Source organism: Pinus tabuliformis, chromosome 2_2 (assembly GCF_031772625.1).
Source record: "Pinus tabuliformis cultivar Carrire ecotype Pingquan chromosome 2_2, CPIR1, whole genome shotgun sequence".
NCBI classification, from domain to species: Eukaryota; Viridiplantae; Streptophyta; class Pinopsida; order Pinales; family Pinaceae; genus Pinus; species Pinus tabuliformis.
The window spans coordinates 212904313-212925496 of record NC_142300.1 but is presented as its reverse complement, the minus strand read 5'-3'; positions in this window follow the sequence as shown (position 1 = coordinate 212925496).

The following is a 21184-nucleotide window of genomic DNA, read 5'->3' as shown; positions in this document are numbered from 1 at the left end:
CTAATCAAAACAAGATGAAAAAAAATTCACAAAAATTTGCTTTCATAAGAATTTAATGTTCTTTTCACAAAAAATCATAGGTTTTTATGCATAAACAACAAAAGGAGATTATACATGGAAAACACAAAGTCCTACAGTTAACAACTCAAAAAAATAATGGTAAATCTATTGAAAATCTTACAAAGTTAAAAATCCTATAATGCACAACTAGTTCATTGATGCTTATTAGTTTGATATGAAAGCTAATCCTTTATCAACTTGCGAAATGAGGATGTAGTTGGCTGATCATGGGGTTGAGGGGTATCATCCTAATTTAACACTTCAATGGAAACATTTTTGTCGATTACCCAATTTTAGGTTTTATTTGAAGAAAACAAATGAGAATGATCATAAAAAAAAATTGTGTGAAAAACCAAAGAAATGACTCACCTATTCGGAAGGTTGAGATAGTGAGGAAGTTAGGAGTTAGGGAGGCATGAGCTGGGATAATATGAAATAATTATTTGAAAGTTAAAGAGCTTGACAAGTTGGGAGGTTAGTAGGTTGGGATAAATAATTTTTTTTATCAAAATTTGGACCATTTACTATAAGTGTTTTTTTTTTTAAAGAATATGTTTTTCGAAGCAATTTATTAAATAAAAACAAAAGACTCAAAAACAATTTAGGGTCCATTATTTTTTAATGGGGGTTTTTTGTATGGCTAACAATAATACCTTAAGCATGTTAAGGCTTGGAGGGTGCCTACAAAGCTGTGAGGGAAGTTGAAGCTCTTACAATCACAAGACTCTGGAAATTCCTGTTTGGTTGAGTATAACATCCTGGACTTGGTGGAACAACCCAAGGTACTGCAGGCATAGCGAAGGGTGTGCACTACTTCAATGTGGGCTAATGGGGAATGTGATCCTATTGGTTGGAGGCTATCGGGTTTCATACCCTAGCCATGTTACAAGGAAAGTACCTAGCTTGAAAAGCTAATGCTGAGTGTGTTAGCACTCTGTAATTTCCCTAGGCTGAAAAGAGAAAATCAGAGGTAACCACAAACCACTTGGAAGTTGGAATCTATCCCTTCGAACTTTAGAGAGTGATCTCTCTATCTAAAATGTTAAATCTCTTGGATATTAAGCTGGGTATGGTGCTCAACGGGGTATAAGTTTTAAAGGTTTGCTAGAAGGAAAGAAGACATATCCATTGGGCATGGAGTCATGTAAAGTTGATTATGTTGTGAGTGATAGGATGAAGAGATGAGTGGTCTCATACAAGTGAAATGTTGGAAGTCATTTTTGTCTAGGTAAATAATCTCTATAGACATAGATGATCCATCTACCCAATGAGTGGGTCTAGCAATCAAAGTGACAATCTACCAGAAACTTTCGTAAGTTACAATTGAAAAGAGAGACGAAGAAGATGGCCTACCTCGATCTAATGCTATCTCGATCTCCTTTGTGGAAGGCCTTGAATCACTTGCATCATGGGCTTGTTCTTACTACTCAAAGTGTTTATACAACTGAAAAAGAGATCTAGTCACAAGAAGGCATGCAAATACAAATAGAATAATCAAATGTAACCTACTTAACTGATCAAGGAATGTTAAGCTAAATGATACTTGAGCATACACATTTAGGTAAAGTGAACCAACAGTTGTATATTAATAGAAAATAAAGGGAAACATACAACCAAGCCTTCATTTTGATAAGCTCTCCTGAATGATATCCAAGTCCAAGCTATGCTCTCCAAGAACTCCTTCTCCAAGCCAAATGAATAGCATATAGGCACAATCCTAGCGTAAGGAGTGTAAATAGGCATATACCAACCATTTGGGAATGGGAGAGGATGAATATATAGGCTGGGAAATGAAGTTAGGATCTCTCCAAAGATAGGGGTAGGCCCTTATCTCATGGAGGTATCTGATAGGGATAAGACCACGAGGCCAAGTTGGGATAATTTGACCTCATCTATGCTAAACAACCTCCAGCTCGCTGCTTTGGAATCCTCTAGATCACAAAGCTTCTCATCCTCTTTGGGAAAATTTCCTCTTTAGAATCATCGCGAGTATACAAGTGAATAGAGTGATGTCATCATGGGTCAAGTGCAGTGCAACATTCGATCATCATCTTCTTTAGTCTCATAAGTGCGATGATTCTAAAATTAAGTTTTTTGAGCTATTTCTTTTAGGGAAAGCTCAAGGCATTTTCCAATAAATGTCTTAGGAAGGATCTGAGCTACATATATGAATGAGTACACTCCATAATGGTCATGTTTCAAGCACTTTGGGGTATTTCATAGGGAAGTATAGAAGGTGTGACAAAATATTGTGTAACAGATGCCCCCTAAAGCATGGAGGCAATACGAGGAGTGATGACTGAGATGATTTACGACATTTTTCAAGGGTGAGGAAAACACTGTCAAGGGACCTAGAAATCAAGGACGCATATACATATACATATATGATATCAAAACATGAATCCATGGTATGGACACAACCATCTTGATGATAAGGGCTTATATGAAAGGATCCATGGTATGGGCTAAACCATCCAAATGATAAGGATCATCTATTAATCTAAGATCCAAGGTATGGTTTGTTTTGGGTGGAAGCACCCTAAGGAATTGGGTTAGAACCCCCATAGGGAAGAATCAAACTACAACAAGAAATACTCATACAGCTCAAGCAAGATGCTTATATTATCAAACTATGTAAGAGGTACTGTACCTAGATTTCCTTCGTTCGAGTAGGTCCCGTAGGGTTCAAACCCTCTGTAACTCCTGATGTTCTTCAAACCTGAAAATCATTCAATTTGAACATACATAGTAGTATAGAAGTAAAGAATATTTATTAAACTGACTTTATATTATATAAACAAATGATTGGTCATACATCAAAATGACATTCATATATGAATTAAAACGTAATTTGATGCATAAACATAGTTAATTTCAGAAACAAGACAACATTTATTTTATTGCAGTAAGTTATAAATAACATGGAGATAATTCACCTGAGTCTTTCTCTATCTCCAAGTAGAACCGTGCTCCAGATTCGTCCTATCCCAGCCTTCAACAATCTTCTTCCATCGCCAACACTATGATATCTCAAGCAAAAGGAAGGATATCTATAACCAAGGACACAAGGGTTTCTTAAAGCTTGGGGAAGTGTATGAGGCATAGGGATTCATCAGAATCAGTCAAGGATAATCTCAGTATAATAAATCTATCTCTTTTCCTCCTTGAGGCCTTCACATAGAAGTCTATTTATAATTTGCCCAATTAGTTTTTTAGTTGGGAAACAGTTGGGCCATGGGAAATAGGAGGTAATCAACAGGTCAAACTAGTGAACTCAGCCCATAATTAAGGAAATTTATTTTTTTAAGTGTTTTAATACATATACGCGGGTTGGGTATTGACTGACCCGTGTGTACACGCTTTTAGCTTAGGGAATAAAACATTGTTTTTTATATCTTTGGACCAGGTCTAGAAGGAGGGGTTACCCTAGGCTATAAACAAATCATCACATATACCAAGAGTGATAAATGGTGATATAACAGATGCCCCCTAATATATGAGGTTGGAAGGGGTACATGATGGCCAAAAAGTATTAAGTGTATGGAAATAATCATGCAAATACTGAGAAGGACTTCACCAGAATTCAGCCCGCCAAGCCATTAAAAGAGATCAGAAGAAACTGTTGTCTTAGGTGGGCATACCCATGCTCACAGAAAGTAAAGAATGTCCATATATCAAGTACAAGTAGATCCAATATGTATAATAGTATAAAGGAACTGAAAGTACGTAATGGATCATCTGACCGTGATCGAAAAAGTACATGTCTGAATATCACATATAAGAAGACGATCAATGATGCTGAAGGATGAGGCAGATCACTGATGTCAAAAACTGATCCCCATAGTATCAAATTAACATGATGGAATAAAGTGATACTACATCACAACTCAGATGTTAGCATATAAGATGTTTCTATGAAGAACTGCAACATATAAGGTGGATGGTGTCAACTCGCAGGAACAGGAGCAACCGATAAGTGAACCAAAACATGCTGATACAACCTGAGGTATTCACCAACTGTCACGGTACATTTCTACACAATGGGAATGAATGATCTGAGGTGGACCATGTGAGAAATCACTTGATTACCTATCATTGATGTATACTGTTAACAAACGCGAGACTACTCACTGATAATGATAATGAAAGTCAAGGTACCCAGTACAATCTAACAAGTGAGAATGAATGAGCTGAAGTCGAACACTTGAAAGAATCTATCAATCAGGAGACAATAATGGTTTCCTACTATCGATAGTGAAGGAATCTACCACTGATGACTGCAAACCCTAAGGTACTGCCAAATGGACTCTAGATCTTTTTCTGAGAGCAAATGAGTTGTAGTCAATAGGAAAGGATCCGCTAGAAGGAAGGCATTAAGCCATCCTTCATCAATCTAGCATGAGTGTAACCCGTAGGCCAATAATGTGGAAGGAATCAGACGAAAAAGGTGTAGTAACCCAACCGAAGCACATTTTTGGTGTACACAAGATGTAGCTAGCGCACGATAGAAACCCTCTGAACCAACCAATAATGAAAGCTGACACAGAGGTGAGGAATCCACCAATAGGGTCAAATGGAAACCAAGGCATCGCATGAACCCCAATGTGTGATAATGAAAGATGATGTCGAACATAACTAAAACCACTCAGTCAAAGACCCATGATATTGATCGATGATGAGAATAAGGTGACCTATCAATAATGAAAATAGGGCCATGGTGCAACTCTAGGTCTGCCCTCAGAGCAATATGTCGTAGTCGATAAGGACAATAACCACTAGCAAGAAGTCAATGGAGACCTTCTCAAATTGGCATGAGCAAAGGACCAATATAACTGATGTGATGATAAACATGACACTGACAACCAGGGATGGCCAACTGAAAAATAGTTCAAGAGGCACCACAGAGAGGCCGACTCAGGTTTACTTCCCTTGAACAAAAGCATGACTCAATGATGACTATATGGTAGCATATGATAACTCTGTATAAGTTTTTCATGCAAGAGGAATAAGAAAACTCTCCATATGATTGGAAGAGTTAACCAATCAGTGGAGTACTAATTCAAGAACAAGGTTAAGGTGCTCCTAAGTCAAACTAAATCCCACCCAAATGGAGGAGAGAATTTCTTTTGAGTGCTTCGTTCAAGGGCAAGATGATTGACTCTAGCTGCCAACAAAATATGGAAATGTCATCCCATTCCCACTCTTTTGGAATATATAATTTTTTGTTTGTCTTTTTCTTTAAGCTGGAAAAAGAATAAAAGAATTCTATAGTACAGTGAAAAAAACAAGTGTCGGAGAAATAGATGATCTAGTTCCTGGGAGGGGAACATTCCTATGCTCAATGCAGGGAGGCGAAACTGGCCAAGGACACTAAAGGAGATGCTCTTTCCATGGGTAAAAGGATCGTCTAGGGTATAAGTCCAAAAACTAGCATGGAATAAGGGAGAATGTGTCTTCAATGCATCAGACATGGCAGGACTAAAGAGGGCTCCTGAGCCTACTCAGTATACTAGCATGGGCAACCAATGTCAATGAGGTTCTAACTAAGATGCCCATGTAAAGGATGGCTCTACCATCGCATCATGATTTAAAAATCGGTGAGTGAAAACGGTTTTCTAACCAAGATATGATGGGGTCGACCCTATGGCAAATGTATCGCTGAACGGAGGCTAGTATGCAAGATGCAGCGAAAAATGGTTTTCCCTAACCTAAATTCCAATGAGAGAACAATACCCGCCATGATGGGTCAGCAGTCATGGGACCAAAACAACATCTCAAAGAAGTCTCCAAAATTTCCTATAAAAACAACCCACTCTCGACAATCCAAGCCCATAGGTCAAAAAATCCATGAAACAAAAATCATTTTTTGAAAAAATATTTTGCAATTTCAAAGTTATATAATGACTTTTGGACTCACAATTTTTTCATTTCTATTTGGAGCAAAGAACTATGGAGAAAAACGAAGCAAGCTTTCCTCTAAACAATTGGACTGTTCAAATCACTCCAAAGTCTCTAGGTAATCCTTAAATCCTTCTTGTAATGTTTTATGATAGCTTTTAGAAGTTTTTTCAAAGTTTTCACCATGGGAAACTATGCCCAAAAGTTCAACTTTATGTACACATGGGTTGGATGTGAGAAAACTGCATATACGAAAACCCTACACACGAATGTGTGTAAAGGGAACCCACGTGTATGCGAGTTAAATTTTTAACATATAAACTAACTGTTGAAACTTCAATTTTTTGCAGGATGACTATCACTTGGAGGGAAAGAGAGCATACCACTATTGATAATAAGGTAATGAATGACCAAAATGCATTGGATGCTTTGAGAGGCTGTGGCTTACTTGAGTTCTTCAAAATAACAAATATGAAAGCCAACGTGCGTGTTATCACCTGGATTGAACCTCAGGCTGAGGGAAGGAAATGCCAGGGTAGCCACAAGCCAAGCTTAGCCAAGTAGCTAGCCCTACTAGGTTGGGAGAGGGCTCTCTCTGTAAGGATCTAAGTCAAGCTGACTAGATCAGGTAAAGGCTTTTAGGCTAGGTATAGTAGCTTGAAATTTTTGATTGGATTTTGTAGAGGTTTTGCTGAATTAAGAGGATTTGAGTAGTTTAGGTCTGGGAAATTAGGTCGGAAATGCAGGGTGTTCTATGGCGCAAGATAGGTAGGGGATTTATCACTCTAAGGCTTTTATGAGGTGAGATTTTTAAGGCTAGTGAGAAGCTAAGAAGGGCATGTGACAATCATGGATCCTTCTTGGACTGCAGAAAACATGAAACAGTGAATGGTTTCCCAAGGCAGAGCACTGATGCAATGAATTCTGCCTATAAAACTTGAAAACATTCAACTAGAAGCAATGAAATGATTGATGGCATACATAAAACATATAAACATATAATCACAGAAGAAGAAACTGTACTAAAACTCCATACCACAAGGATCCCATAAAAATAGCTGCAATTCTTATTAATTTACTTCCAAACTACTTACAAAGGTGTACAATCAAGGCCTGAGCATCCACACTGAGTCCAACCTGTAAAATGACTGAGAAACTACATGATATAGGCCTCAAATAATCCTAGCCTCAAGGGTCGAATATGTGAGAGCAGGAGTAGTTGCACAAAAGACTAAACTGATAGCTAAAGACTAGGGTGGTCAAACTGACTCATCCCTAATATGAAGAAAACTAATTCATTACATGCCACTTAAGCCATTCATCTAATGTATATACCCTAGGTAACAAAAACACACTTTAATTACATCATCATTATGAATTACATCAGTGAAAAATCAAAATCCCATAGGTGAAAAGTATTTTATGAGAGAAACAGTGAAAAATTTGGTTGCCTATCAAATGCGTAGCACCAGTGTCGAACGCGCAATGCCTGAAAGAAGTGTGCATCGCCATCTTCAGGGTGAGTTTTGACTACCTTCCTGGTGTCCAAATCTAACTCAGGATAGCTCATTGGAAAGCTTATCCTGTCTAGTTTCCAAAATACCCCTAGTTTCCAAATTTAGCTTGATTTTACCTTCCCAAACTTCAATCTCCCAAGACTTCTCAAACATGCAGTGCCTAGCTCAGAAAATAGGCAGAAACATTATTTTTAGGTGGTTTTTTGCCTTTTCCACCTAGTATTTTTGACTTTCAAATCTGGAAACCTAGTTTTCTTGAGAGTAAATGGTCTTCTGAATCCAATTGTGGTGGAAATTCCTCCAAAAGATGCCCCAAAAAAGTGTGCATCACCCTAGGCGTTGCGCGTTTTACCAAGGGACTGATACAAAAATTACTTGAAGAAAACAAGAAATGCCAAAAGCAAAAAAATGAGTTCAGGGTCTTCAAAAATGGTTGAAATCGTTGATGTTAAAGGTGACTAAGCATGGAGGGAAGCCTGCACCAATAGGTCAATCTTGTCCTTCTCCTTCTACCTTCTATGACAAAACCACTGGTGGACTTGTTGTTCTAATAACATTAATTCTACTGCAAGTTTGCATTTCATAACTTCTGTTAGATATTTTTCCTCCTGAGTAACTACAACCTTTTCTTGAGTGGATTTGATCTTGGAACACTAGAATGATAATGACATTTGTGTCCACATGGATGTAAGCTCATCGTTCTCATCCTCATCACTTTCACTCTGCACATTTCTCTGCCATGGTAAATCCATTTGGGAATTGTCAGCAAAATAAGGTTCCAACACCATACCCTCTACAACCTTTACAGGTTTCCCCATTTTACTCTCAATGGTTTTCTCCATATTCCATCAATATTATAATAGAAAATACAATAGATACTACAAAAAGGAAGCCAACCTCCATGTGAAATTTTAGTGAGCCCATAAGAAATATATAAATTTTGCCTTTGCATATTTTGTCATCAACATCTACCCCAAGATTCATTCTTATAAATCTCCAAGTAATTTCTCTCTAGAACCATGAGACTAACAGTTGTAAACCTTTCACCAACAATATCACTGTCAGCAATGTACATTTCTCTCTGCATAGATTCATGGATATCTCTTTCAATCAAAGCAGAACGAGCTCACCATATGTTGAGATGAGGATTAGCAGCATGGCAATAGACCTCAAATGCTATGTTCTCTCCTTCTCTATCACAATCCAGCCACAAAACTAGCCACTAACATCTCCTAGCTTCCTCTGGATCATTCAATACATGAATTGTTGCACGGGGAGATCTTTGAGTCAATCATTCATTTGGTCATATCTTCTGAACTAGGAGCCAGTTTTGGGAGTGTGATATACCATTGGAAATTTTTTTGCAAGATGCTTTTGATGAACATGCTTATGACATGTTTTCACGAAAGATCATGTGTAAAACATCTCTGAAAACTAGACATAATAAGAGCCTATTTTGATCCTTGGTGACAGGCTACAAAAACTAGAAATAAATTTGGCTCCATTTAGGATGGTAGCTCCTTGGAGGTGCCAAGAACATCGTAGACCAAGTAGCCTTATCCATTAGGCAATACGGTCAAAACAAAGAAAAAGGTGAAAAATGACTCAAGACATACTTAGTTGAAACAAGTACTTACAAAACTTATTAATGGAAGCAGACCATCGAGATTTGAGGGCTTCAAATACTAATGACAACCACCTACCTACTGAAGAAAAATGTACAATCATGTGAAGTGAACCTTCCAATGTAACCAATCTAGCAGATGGCTACTCACTGAAATTCTGCTCTCACTTTCCTCAAGCAGGCAGAACGATGTACATGTAAGCAACTCACAATAACAACTGAAACCAAGGCTTATGCTAATGATTCAAGCAACATTCATATTCTCTAATTCTTACAAAATAATGTCGAAGGGATCTTCAAAATCCTGAAGCACTATCTTGGCTTGAGATCCAGCAGAAAAAAATACAAGTACTCCCCTCATTCTGATCTAAAAAAACTTTTGGTTGTTGATTGATAGGAAGGTAGAGAGAAGTATAATATTTTGATATCTGAGTGTCGGCTGTAAATTCCTCGAGCATGAGAAATTCTGACTCGATTTCTAACATATTTTCTCTCTCAGGCTCATACTCCTCAAATTCATAGTCTAAGTCATTCTTAAATAGAAAACATTCTTCAAGATTATCAAACATGATAACCCTATCATCTTCATGAAAGAAAACAATATATGTTCGTTGATCTATTAATCTAGTTTCAAGACTATCCTCATTTTCAAACGTGGAAGAAGCTTCACTAATACCTTCTTGACGATGTGAACACTACAAACCTGCATTAGCTTGGGTTGTAACATGATCTTTCAGGAGTTGATCTATCTCATCTTCAGGCAAAGGAGATAGTACTTTTTGTTTTCTTTTGCTAAAACAATAATTGGTTCTTGAAAGAACAATTCAAAACATGAAATATGAGAAGAAAAATCTAAATTAGTCCTCAATTCACTGGTCTTCTAAAATTTGAATGCATTACTGGTCATCTTCATATGACATGGCAACTAGATTGTCATGTTTCCTATCGCACTCATTAATCATACAAGGGAAAACTTCAGATAGTTCTTGAAACTCAAAACTGACACTTCTATCATTTACCATTGAGTTATCCAAAGAAGATTTTTCAATACTTGAACAAATATCTCATCTTGTTTTTCATAAAGTGATTGGAATACCTCCTCATGAAGGCTTTGTTCTAATGAAATGAAAACACTTGGGTCAATAACTTTTTTTCTTCATTCCATATGATCTCAACAATAGAGCTCTCCTTCATGGGATTCTAAACAAGGTACTCTTCATCATCACGATCTAAATCTAGATCTGAAATAGCCAACTTGACTTTATCACAATATGAAATAGGAACTTGTTTTCCTGCATACTGTCTTCTACTATGAGCAAATCTGAAATAAGACCTTGTCTCCCATCATTTTAAATTGTACTAAGATCTTGAACCTGTTGCAAATTTTCCTAAGCATCCTGATAAGTATCCTCTAAGTTCTCTTTATGCTGCTGAAATGGATTTTCATACAGTGCTTCCATGATCTCATTGTCCATGAAGTCATCCTCTTCATAAACTTTCTCAAGATTTTCAATAAAACTATAAACACATTTAAAATAGTTCTGAACTAATATTAAGGACGGACATGATTCTTTATACCTTTCAAAGAACATGGTATGAAAATCCTTTAAATAGTAAATACAAGCAGGTGACAAAATTTCATACCAAGATCAGGCTTCACCTTCCAGAGTGGCCATGAATATCTTCATCAAGCAGTCTTTAGGAAAATCAACCTTCAACTTGCGAGTATGCATGTGAAATCTAACTAGAAGTAAAGTTGCATTGTTCCTATCATCATCTTTAAACATAAGCAAATTCCTTTGCCAATCTACCTTAGGAATTTTATTTAGGAAACTTGGAATGTGATCTCAGCTCATGGGAGCATACCTTCGAGCCAATGAATCCATTCTGACAACAATGAATTCACCATGAAATTCTTCAGGCTACTGGTTCTTGAAGAGTGGAGTTGCCATAAAAATTTCGAACCTTTGGGATTTTTCGACACTGTAGTCGCCAGGTGAATGATTTCAGCGCTCGCATGCATCTAACTGTTGTTCACCATCAACAATAATATTTGAACTTGATACATTTTGCTGAGGAACATAAAAGTACGTTCCCCAGTATGGTCGCCACTATGTTATCACCTTGATTGAACCTCAAACTGAAGGAAGGCAATGCCAGGGTAACCACAAACAAAGCTTAACCAAGTGGCTAGCCCTACTAGGCTGGGAGAGGGCTCTCTCCATAAGGATCTCAGTCAAGATGATTAGATCAGGTAAGGGATTTTAGGCTATGTATAGTAGCTCAAAAGTTTTGATTGGATTTTGTAGAGGTTTTGCCGGATCAGGAGGAGCTGGGCAGTTTAGGTCTAAGAAATTAGGTCAAAAATGCAGGGTGTTCTATGGGACAAGGTAGGCATGGGCTTTAGCACTCTAGGGCTTTTATGAGGTGAGATGTTTAAGACTGGTGAGAAGCTAAGAAGGGCATGTGACAATCATCGATCCTTCCTGGACTGCATAAAACATGAAACGATGAATGGTTTCCCAAGGCAAAGCACTGTTGCAATGAATTATACCTATCAAACTTGAAAACATTCAACTAGAAGTAATGAAATGATTGATGGCATACATAAAAAATATAAACATATAATATTAGAAGAAGAAACTGTACTAAAACTCCATACCACAAGGATACCATAAAAATAGCTGCAATTCTTATTAATTTTCTGCCAAACTGCTTACAAAGGTGTATAATCAGTGATCTGAAAATGGGGCACTTAGGCTTCTTGTCTAACTTACAAGAACCTCTCCCACTTCCAAAGCTTGAATTTTCCCAAGTCTTTAATGATTAACTAATGTGGAATTAAAAATGCTTGAAAATATAGTGTATGCTTATGCTTGTTTTAAATTGATTATGCCTTAAATTCGATTGTTGTGTTGTGAGTTGATGTGCTCAAACTGATATACAATTGTACATAACAGTAAATAAAGTATCAGAGACAATGCAGCAATAAAGCAGACACATGGTCAGCAATATTAATTTGGAGTTCACCCACAACCCTTGGGCTATGTCTTCGTGAGCTCTAGTTAATTCAACTAGGCTCTCTGGGATTATGGTATTAGTCTTTTTCACAAGCTCTTGGCCTAACTCCTACTATTTTTACACAAAAACAATGGGTTCAGACACCATTTAATCCCCTGGCTCTTGAAGCTCTGGCTCTTGGCTCTAGCTCTTGGCTCCAGCTCTTTGGCTCTTGGTTCTAGCACTTGGCTCTGACTCTGGCCATTTGGCTTTGGTTCTAGCTCTTGGCATTCACTCTGGCTCTTTGGCTCTTCGCTATGGCTTCTTTCTACCTTCTGCAAACATCACGCTCTCTGGCTTTTCACTTGAACTTCAAGTGACCCCAAAGGCTCCCTCAGCTGCTCTGCACAGTAGCTCTTTGACTCTATCTCTCTCTAGTCTCTCAGCTCTCTGTTACTACTATTTTCAACATTCAGCGACAAACAACAACTCGGCCACCATCAACAACTCAGTAGCCCTTCTGTCTTTGACATCCATGGCTTTTAAGCCAAAATGGCACCGTTGATTCATTTCCCTCTCAGGATCTTCGTCTTCCTGCCATAGTCTGCTCGAGTCCCTTCTTTGAGAATTAGCAATCATTCCTAAACACCCTTAGGGATGAATGCCACCTATGTTGTAACAGAAGGGTGCACCGACATTTGAAATCCTTTTGAAACAGTCGTTCTGTGTTAACACAAGAAAATGCTGCAATACACGAAAAAATCCGCAGGAAACACTGTTCTTGCACTTCAAATTCTCATAAATGTGCTTTATTTTCCTATTTGGTCTGCCTGTGAGTCACTATCGCATGTCACAATGCCTGCTCCATAGGTTTCCCCTTTGTATTTTTAAAATACATTAAAACATGGAAAATACCATAGATATGGCTTTAGGTGGATTTGAAATGTTATATATTTTCATTCTGGAACCCTTTCAGCTCTGGTTTACATCGCATCGCACTTCCCCTTTGTATTTCGCTTAATAAGCGAGATATACGAAAATGCATTAAAAATTCCTTTCAGCGGATTTTAAAATATATAAAACCTGGTTGATATCGCCATTGGGTCTGGCCATCACATCGCATATATACATATATATGTGGCCCGCTCCATTGTAATGCGCTGATGCAATATTGCGATGCAACTTGCCGCAATCGCAAATCGCTCATGCCTCAGGCCTATGTAGCGTTGTGTTATGGTCACCAATCGTGATATCGCTCCATTACAGTCACCAATTGCAATCACAATAACCATAGATTGTGCTCCGATATCCTCTGATGGCCACTGCCGATTGCAATTACTGATCGGATCTGGACCATTGATCGGCTAGATCTGATGGCCCCTATGCAACCACTATTCAAGCCTCTGATAGCCTTGTTTTCATGGTTTTCTTCATGCTTTTAAGGCCCGATAGTATAATCTGATATTTCTAAAGGTCCTCCTTTTGCACTAGTTTTTACCTTTCCTGAGGATTTTTAGAAGACTTGAAGGTTTAGAGGGTTTTTTTAAGGACCCATTTGAGAGGGGTTTTGCCTCTTTTTCCTTTGAAAAATGGCAACTTCATTTTATGATAGTTTCTCCATCTAAAGTCCGTTTTTTCCCATTTAAGTTGCATTGGATTCAGAATGGAGGGATCTATGCAATGAGTCTATTTCTGAGAGCAACCTGCGACTTTCATTTTACTCTTATTTACAAAGGATTTGTGCCATTTGGCACCTTTAACCTCTTACATCAAGTCTTTTATAATTGGAGGTTTTTCCAGGATCCATTTTTGGGTCACGCCTTCCCACTAAAAGAACTTTTGTTCTCCAAAAGACTGATATACTGATTTGAACAATAAATGAGAGTGAATTGCCCTCTTCTTTGAGCCTCCCTACACTTGCCTTTGCATAATGCCTCTAAACCAAGGTTTTTGACCACTTCCCTTCTTGGATGGGCTGGTCTTCCTGGGAAGAATTGTCTTCCTCCTTGCCTTCCTACAAAACTTCTACTGGAATGGTCATAGAAGGTAGTTTGAACTTCTCTATCTTGATCATTGATCCAAGGTGGCTCAAACAAATGTGAAGTACATCTGCTCTATAAAACTTTCATTTGCACATGTACACAAGTAGCCAACAACAACTATTAACAAAAACAGGCATACATACAACAACTGGATGGCCTAAACGCCTACTTCAACAAAAGAAACAGATTTCACATCTTGTGAACACCTCCATGTCTTACGTCTGCATACAAATGATGGACTAGATACAAGCCCATAAATCATGCCCTTAAAATAAAGACCCTTCAAGTCAAGCATTTAGAAAAATACCATTAGGAATATTTTTCAAGAGATGAAACACTTCACCATTATCTCCATTTGGAGACCAAGTTAACTTCTCCCAAGTCAACATAGCATCACATGCATGTTAAAGCAATCAACCCTGCAAGTTAATTACACATACATGTTCAAAACAAGGAAATCATAAACATCCCCATGTTCATGCATCTCAAGCTCATGCATGCATTTCACGTTTCAACTTTCGCTTAAGCACACTGTACTTTCGAAGCTGAAATGAAATATAATGTAGATGCATCAATAAACATGCAATCTCAATCGGATAAGAACTCTAAACATTCCTTACCAATCCCTTTCAAAGGTACTACCTTTGTCTACACATCAACATCATCATGTGAATCAATCTGAGACACATCATTCATGGAATCTTCATTTCCATTTATGCCATCTTCTCTTTCCACTTTCTTCAGCTTTGGTGGAAGCATTTTCAGATTCAGTGTCTAATATTTTGCAACAATATGTCCTTTCTTATGGCAGTAAGTGCACTGCATGTGCATCCTCTTGACTACATGATTTTCCTTGTCCAATGGACCTTTGGCTTCTTGCTTCTTTTCCTTCTTCTGCTTCTTGTATGTGGCCATTCTCTTCCAACATCTAGAAACATTATGGTTATCCAAACCACAAAAGGAACATGCAACTCTTTCCTCATACTTATGTGGAAATTTATCATGCTTTTCAAAATCAAAAGGAATGTGTTTAGAACCACATTTATACCTTTCTCTTTCACCTTTATTGCCTTCATGAGGAGGTGAAGCAAATGAAGAAGTGGCTCCCTTTGGAACACCATCAATCTATTCAAGGCTGTTAGAGTCTCCCCAACTCTATGGTTCAAGTGTGTGCTTCTAAACACCTGCATCCTATAATTTATGTTTCAGCCTATTGTATTCTTCTTGGATACAACCTTCACATGTCTAAGGTAGACAACATGAACTGAAACTCCTTCTTGGGATTGTTTCAATGGCATTCATGGAAACTTTGGAACTATCCCCATAAGACTGTCCATAGCCAAGACCCAAAAACTTAGGCCTTTCCTCAACCATTATTGGTTCAAAAATACCTTGTGAACACTTTCCCAAGCCCTTTCCTTCATAGCCCATCTTGGACATTAGCTTGGAACCTATGCCTTTAGTATGTTTTTCAAAAGAACTAATACAAGAATTCTCAAAAGAATTTGAAGACAAACTGGAATGGCTTACCTCTTCTTCAAGCTGGTACTTGACTAAGGCTTCTTGGGAAACAAAGGGTTGTGCTTTCAACTCATCCATCCTCTTCAGGTTAATATTTGCAATATGAAGTTACCTCTCCATTTCCTATAGTCTGTCAGCAAGCAACTTCTTCTCTTCCTTCATGGAATTCAATTGCTCTTTCTTCCATCCTCATACATTTATCTCACCATATCCATCATGGTGGACAATTATTGCTTCATGTCTTCATCAAAGAATCTTGTGAAGAATGCAGAATTTGAAAATCCACTTGTAGAAGTTGTCATTATGCCAATGAACAAAGAACTTCAAACAAGAACAACAAAGAGATTTATTCAAACAACCTTTTGCAACAAACCTCTTGTGCTTCAAGGACTTCTTTGAGGTCCTTTGGGATAGAAGAATGCCTTCAGCCCTTCTCCTTCTTGTCCTTCTTGGACTGAGCTATCAATAGCTTTCCCTTCACCTCCGCAAACTTAGAAAATAGACAGTCTACAAAAAAAGCATACAATCAATCAGACAATCAACCCTTGACTGTCCAAACACCTTTCAGACAAGCAATCTCTGGTCTGTCAATCAAGCATTCTAATATAACCTTCTTAAAGGTGTGGTTAATCAATCTTAAGCTCTGATACCTCTTGATATGAAAATGGGGCACTTAGGCTTCTTGTCTAACTTACAAGAACCTCTCCCACTTCCAAAGCTTGAATTTTCCCAAGTCTTTAATGATTAACCAATGTGGAATTAAAATGCTTGATAATATAGTGTATGCTTATGCTTGTTTTAAATTGATTATGCCTTAAATTATGTTCTTGTGTTGTGAGTTGATGTGCTCAAACTGATAACAATGTAAACTTTGAAAAGGGAACTATAAACTCAAAACGCAAAATCTGGCCAAAAAATGCCAAAAAAACATCAAAAACACTGCTAAAAATGAAAAGTGTGTATACTGGAATGATGGTTTTTTTTTAGGGACAATTTTGAACATGTTTTAAAAATGGAAGCGAAAAAAAAAATTTCATGAAAAATACAGCTTGAAAACGAAAAAGTGATTATACTGGAACGATGATTTTTTTTTAGGGTCAATCTTCAAAATTTAAAAGAAATGATAGTAAAATGATCCAACAACATAAAAATGATTCATAACTTCTCAATTAACACCATATGGAAATCAAAAAATTTATTTCGAGATACGATGCATACATCAGTTAGATAAACTATCTTAAACAATTATTCAAAATCACTCATATTTTCTTGCACACCATTAGAATTCACATCTTCAGATGAGTGACTAGATGCTGACGAAGATGTTCCATATTCTTCTCTTTCATCAACTAGTGCCCCATTTGAGTCCACATGCATGCCCATCATTTCAAGTTTCAAAATTCTTCTAGATCTATGACTGGTTTCAACAGACTCCCATCTCAACATTGTTCCCTCTCGTAACAACCTTTTTAGAATCTCTATCGTCTTGAAGCGAAGAGTTCCTCTCTTTGTTAAATTGAAGTCATAAACAAGTATGTCAACATCCTCCAATTTCAATATGTGTATGTGGCGATGATTTATATTCGTACCTTTCTTTTTCTCTTTCCGCCATTTTTTTGTTAACTACCATCTCTGGCTTATACACACCATTGAATGGGTGTGTATTTGTGGCATACCAATGTACTTCAACACTTGTAACATCCTCATTTTCTGTAAAGACCTTTATAACTTTAGCAATCTAGAATGGATAGCCGTTGGGATCTCCATCTACTAGCACTGTGATCATGCGACCCTCCTTAATATCCTGTACTGAACCCCTGTAAATGTCTTCAATGGCTTCACGTTGTGCATGAGATCTTCTGGAACCAATATACATCTCTCTTGCCTCTGCCTGTGAAGAATTAATAATACCTTGAGATTGTTGCTATTCAACAATGTATATTTCCTCATGTGCATTCGACACATTTTGTGGCCAAATAAATGGATTTTTCAAAGGTATATCTTCATTTGTTGTTGTTGAAATGATATCACTTTGATCATTGAAAAATGACTCCCACCAAACTGAATCAGCAATGTCAAAGTACTCATATGTATATCTAATACATTTTTTCATTTATTCTAAGCAATCAGAATAATTTATATCTCGATTTTGTTTGCATGCATTATGAACTTCACCAAGTGATTGTAATAACAATATTTTTGATGCAAATATTGGATAATTTGGAATGAACTTCAAAAATTGCAAACCTGATGATGGTGCCCATTTTGCGGTAGTTGAATATTTCTTACCCCATATTAGAGTTTTCCCATCAATTTTTTTATACGAAATTGATGTTGGAAGCTAATGTCATTAAGTTGTTCAATGCATTTCCCCTCACCATATGATCCCATAATAAAACTTCGCATGTCAACAGTTTCTTCCAACACATCAAAAGTATGCCCTGGCATGTATGATTTCTTAATACATTCAATCAATGATGGCAAGCTCACAACTTCCTTCCTCCTCAATGGGATTGAAAAATGACTAAACATCTGATCAATATGGTCATGAGTGTGACCAACAAGAAGGAAACTAACCTTTACCTTCTGAAAATTTCTCAATTCAACAAGCATGTTTAGATATCCAAAAACAACCTGATTTTTTTTTTCACGGCAAGTGTTGTCCAATTGTAGATACAAAACTTCAGGAAGATTACCAGACCAATGAGAAATTACATCATGAATTATGGTTATGGTCAGATTTGCATCATTATGAATATTTGGAGCTGTGAAGTACACCTTTGGCAATATTTTCCCATTGAAGACCATACAACCAACCAAGTGATACTCAATAAAATTTTCCTCCTATAATTTTTTGGGTGTGCGAACAAAATGTGGTAAAAGTGTTTTCTTCTAGTCCATACCATCAATTATCAAACCCAAATATTTATTTGGATTATCATAACACTTATTTTGATGCTTGTACAACTTTTTCCTTTTATTTGTTTGTTGTTCGCGATGCTCATGAAGTTCTTTGACAATTGAATCTACACAACATAAAAGAAAGCCATTAAGAAATATGTTTTCATACTTGATGAATATACAATTTTAAAAGTTAAAGTTATGAATGTCTACCTCTTTCTAACCTTTCACATTTGTCCCTTTTTGATGTAAGAGAAGCACATGTACTGCAAATCCCCATCCTTGTCTTCTTAGGAATACGGACATTGTTGAATTCTTTCTTCCATACCTTCACAAAATATTGAAATGTAATAAACCGGCCATGTCCCTCAGCACCTTCTACATATTCTTTGTATAAGTTGTAGATTCCTCGTCTTGAAAAACTATCTAGAATATGTATTGTCTCTCTATTTGGCATACACTCTCCATGCTTTGAAAAGAAATCTTTCATCCATGAAATTGCAGTATTTGATAATGGCCCAAACTGTCTTTTATGATGTACTTCAGAATAAAATGTCAAATCCTTTTCCAAATTTTCTTGAACTCTCGAGAGACGAAAATTCCCAATCGAATGAAACATTTTGAAATATTTTCTACAGATAAATAAAGTCCTAATATGATAATCATAACCTGACAATATAGATTGCATGCACCCAACTAAATATGAATTTTTCATGCTTTTATTCATTGACAAATATCTCTTCCTGCTCTTTAATGCAAATTTGAAATCCATATGTTTCAAGCAATCTTTTTGGAAACATTCACTTGAAATGAGTGTGCTGATAGAACTTCTTCTCGTCATATATTGTACTCTACCCCTTGTATAACTAGAACATCTTTCATTGATACGAAAAGGTCTTCTCCTACTCCTCGATACAATATTTCTTGGCAACATCTCCATCATTGGATCATCATTTGTATAAGGATTTTCATCATCATTAAGAGGAATGCTATCCACATTATGATCAACTGTGCTTTTCAAATACTGACTTAGACGATATTCTTCATCTTCCCCTTCTTCAGTGCTATTGTCATAGTCCTTAGAATTCAAATTCAATGGAAAATCTGACTCGATTTTTATTGGATATTCTTCCTCATGTGCATTTTCAGTGCTGCTCTCATAGTCCATAGAATTAGTACTAATTGCATCATCCTATCCTTCATCACTACTACCTTTATACTCATTAGAATTAGGACTAAGTGTATCATCCTGTCCTTCATCACTGCTGCTCTCATAGTCCTTAGAATTAGGACTAAGAGGACATTGTGACACTCCATTATTTTGAAACTCATCATCATACTCTTCATCATTTTTGCTCTCATAGTCCTTATAATTAGTACTAAGTGGACACCATGACACTCCATTCTTTTGAAATTCATCATCCCACTCTTCATCAATGCTGTTGTCATAGTCCTTAGAATTAGGACTAACTGGACATCGTGGCACTCCATACTTTTGAAATTCATCATCCCACTCTTCATCAAAGCTGCTCTCATAGTCCTTAGAATTAGGACTAATTGGACATTGTGGCACTCCATACTTTTGAAATTCATCATCCCACTCTTCATCAATGTTGCTCTCATAGTCCTTAGAATTAGGACTAACTAGACACCATGACACTCCATACCTTTGAAATTCATCATCATGCACTTCATCGCTGCTGCTCTCATAGTCCTTAGAATTAGGACTAAGTGGACACTTTGACACTCCATTCTTTTCAAATTTGTTATCATGCTCTTCATCATTGTTGCTCTCATGGTCCTTAGAATTAGGACTAAGTGGACACCGTGACAATCCATTCTTTTGAAATTCATCATCACGCTCTTCAACATTGTTGCTCTCATAGTCCTTAGAATTAGGACTAACTGGACACCGTGACACTCCATTCTTTTGAACTTCAACATTATGCTTTTAATCACTGGTGCTTTCATAGTCCTTAGAGTTAGGACTAAGTGGACACCATGAGACTCCATTCTTTTGAAATTTGTCATCAAGCTCATCATCACTACTGCTTTCATAGTCCTTCGAATTCGGACTAAGTGTAATCTATGACTCTTTATTTATTTGAAATTCTACATCCCCTCTTTCATTAGTGCTACTCTCATAGTCCTTAGGATCAGGACTAAGTGGAAGAATTGACTTTCTATTCTTAGTGGAAGAAATCCTGCTATATTAATCCATATGAATAGAGTTGTTACGCGATGAAGATGTTGATGTTGTATAAATCGAAACATCACTATTAGGACAATCCATCCCTTTCAAGTAGAAGATGTTGAATGATACAAATGGAGAGTCTCCTAAAGATATTATATAGCTTAGAGAATGAAATTTTCCCTCCAAAAATTTTCCCCCAAAAAGATTTCGCAAAAATATTTCCCTCCAAAAATTTTCCTCCCAAAAAAATTTCGCAAATATTTCCCTCATAAAAGTTTGTGAGATTTATTTCTCTTCATTATTTTATTCTACAATTTAATGAAAAATGTAAACTTAACTTTTTTATGAAATAAATCATTAAAGTTAAAATTGTAAACTACAACTTCTACCTAAATTATTTTAATAGTCAAAGTATATAATATTTACT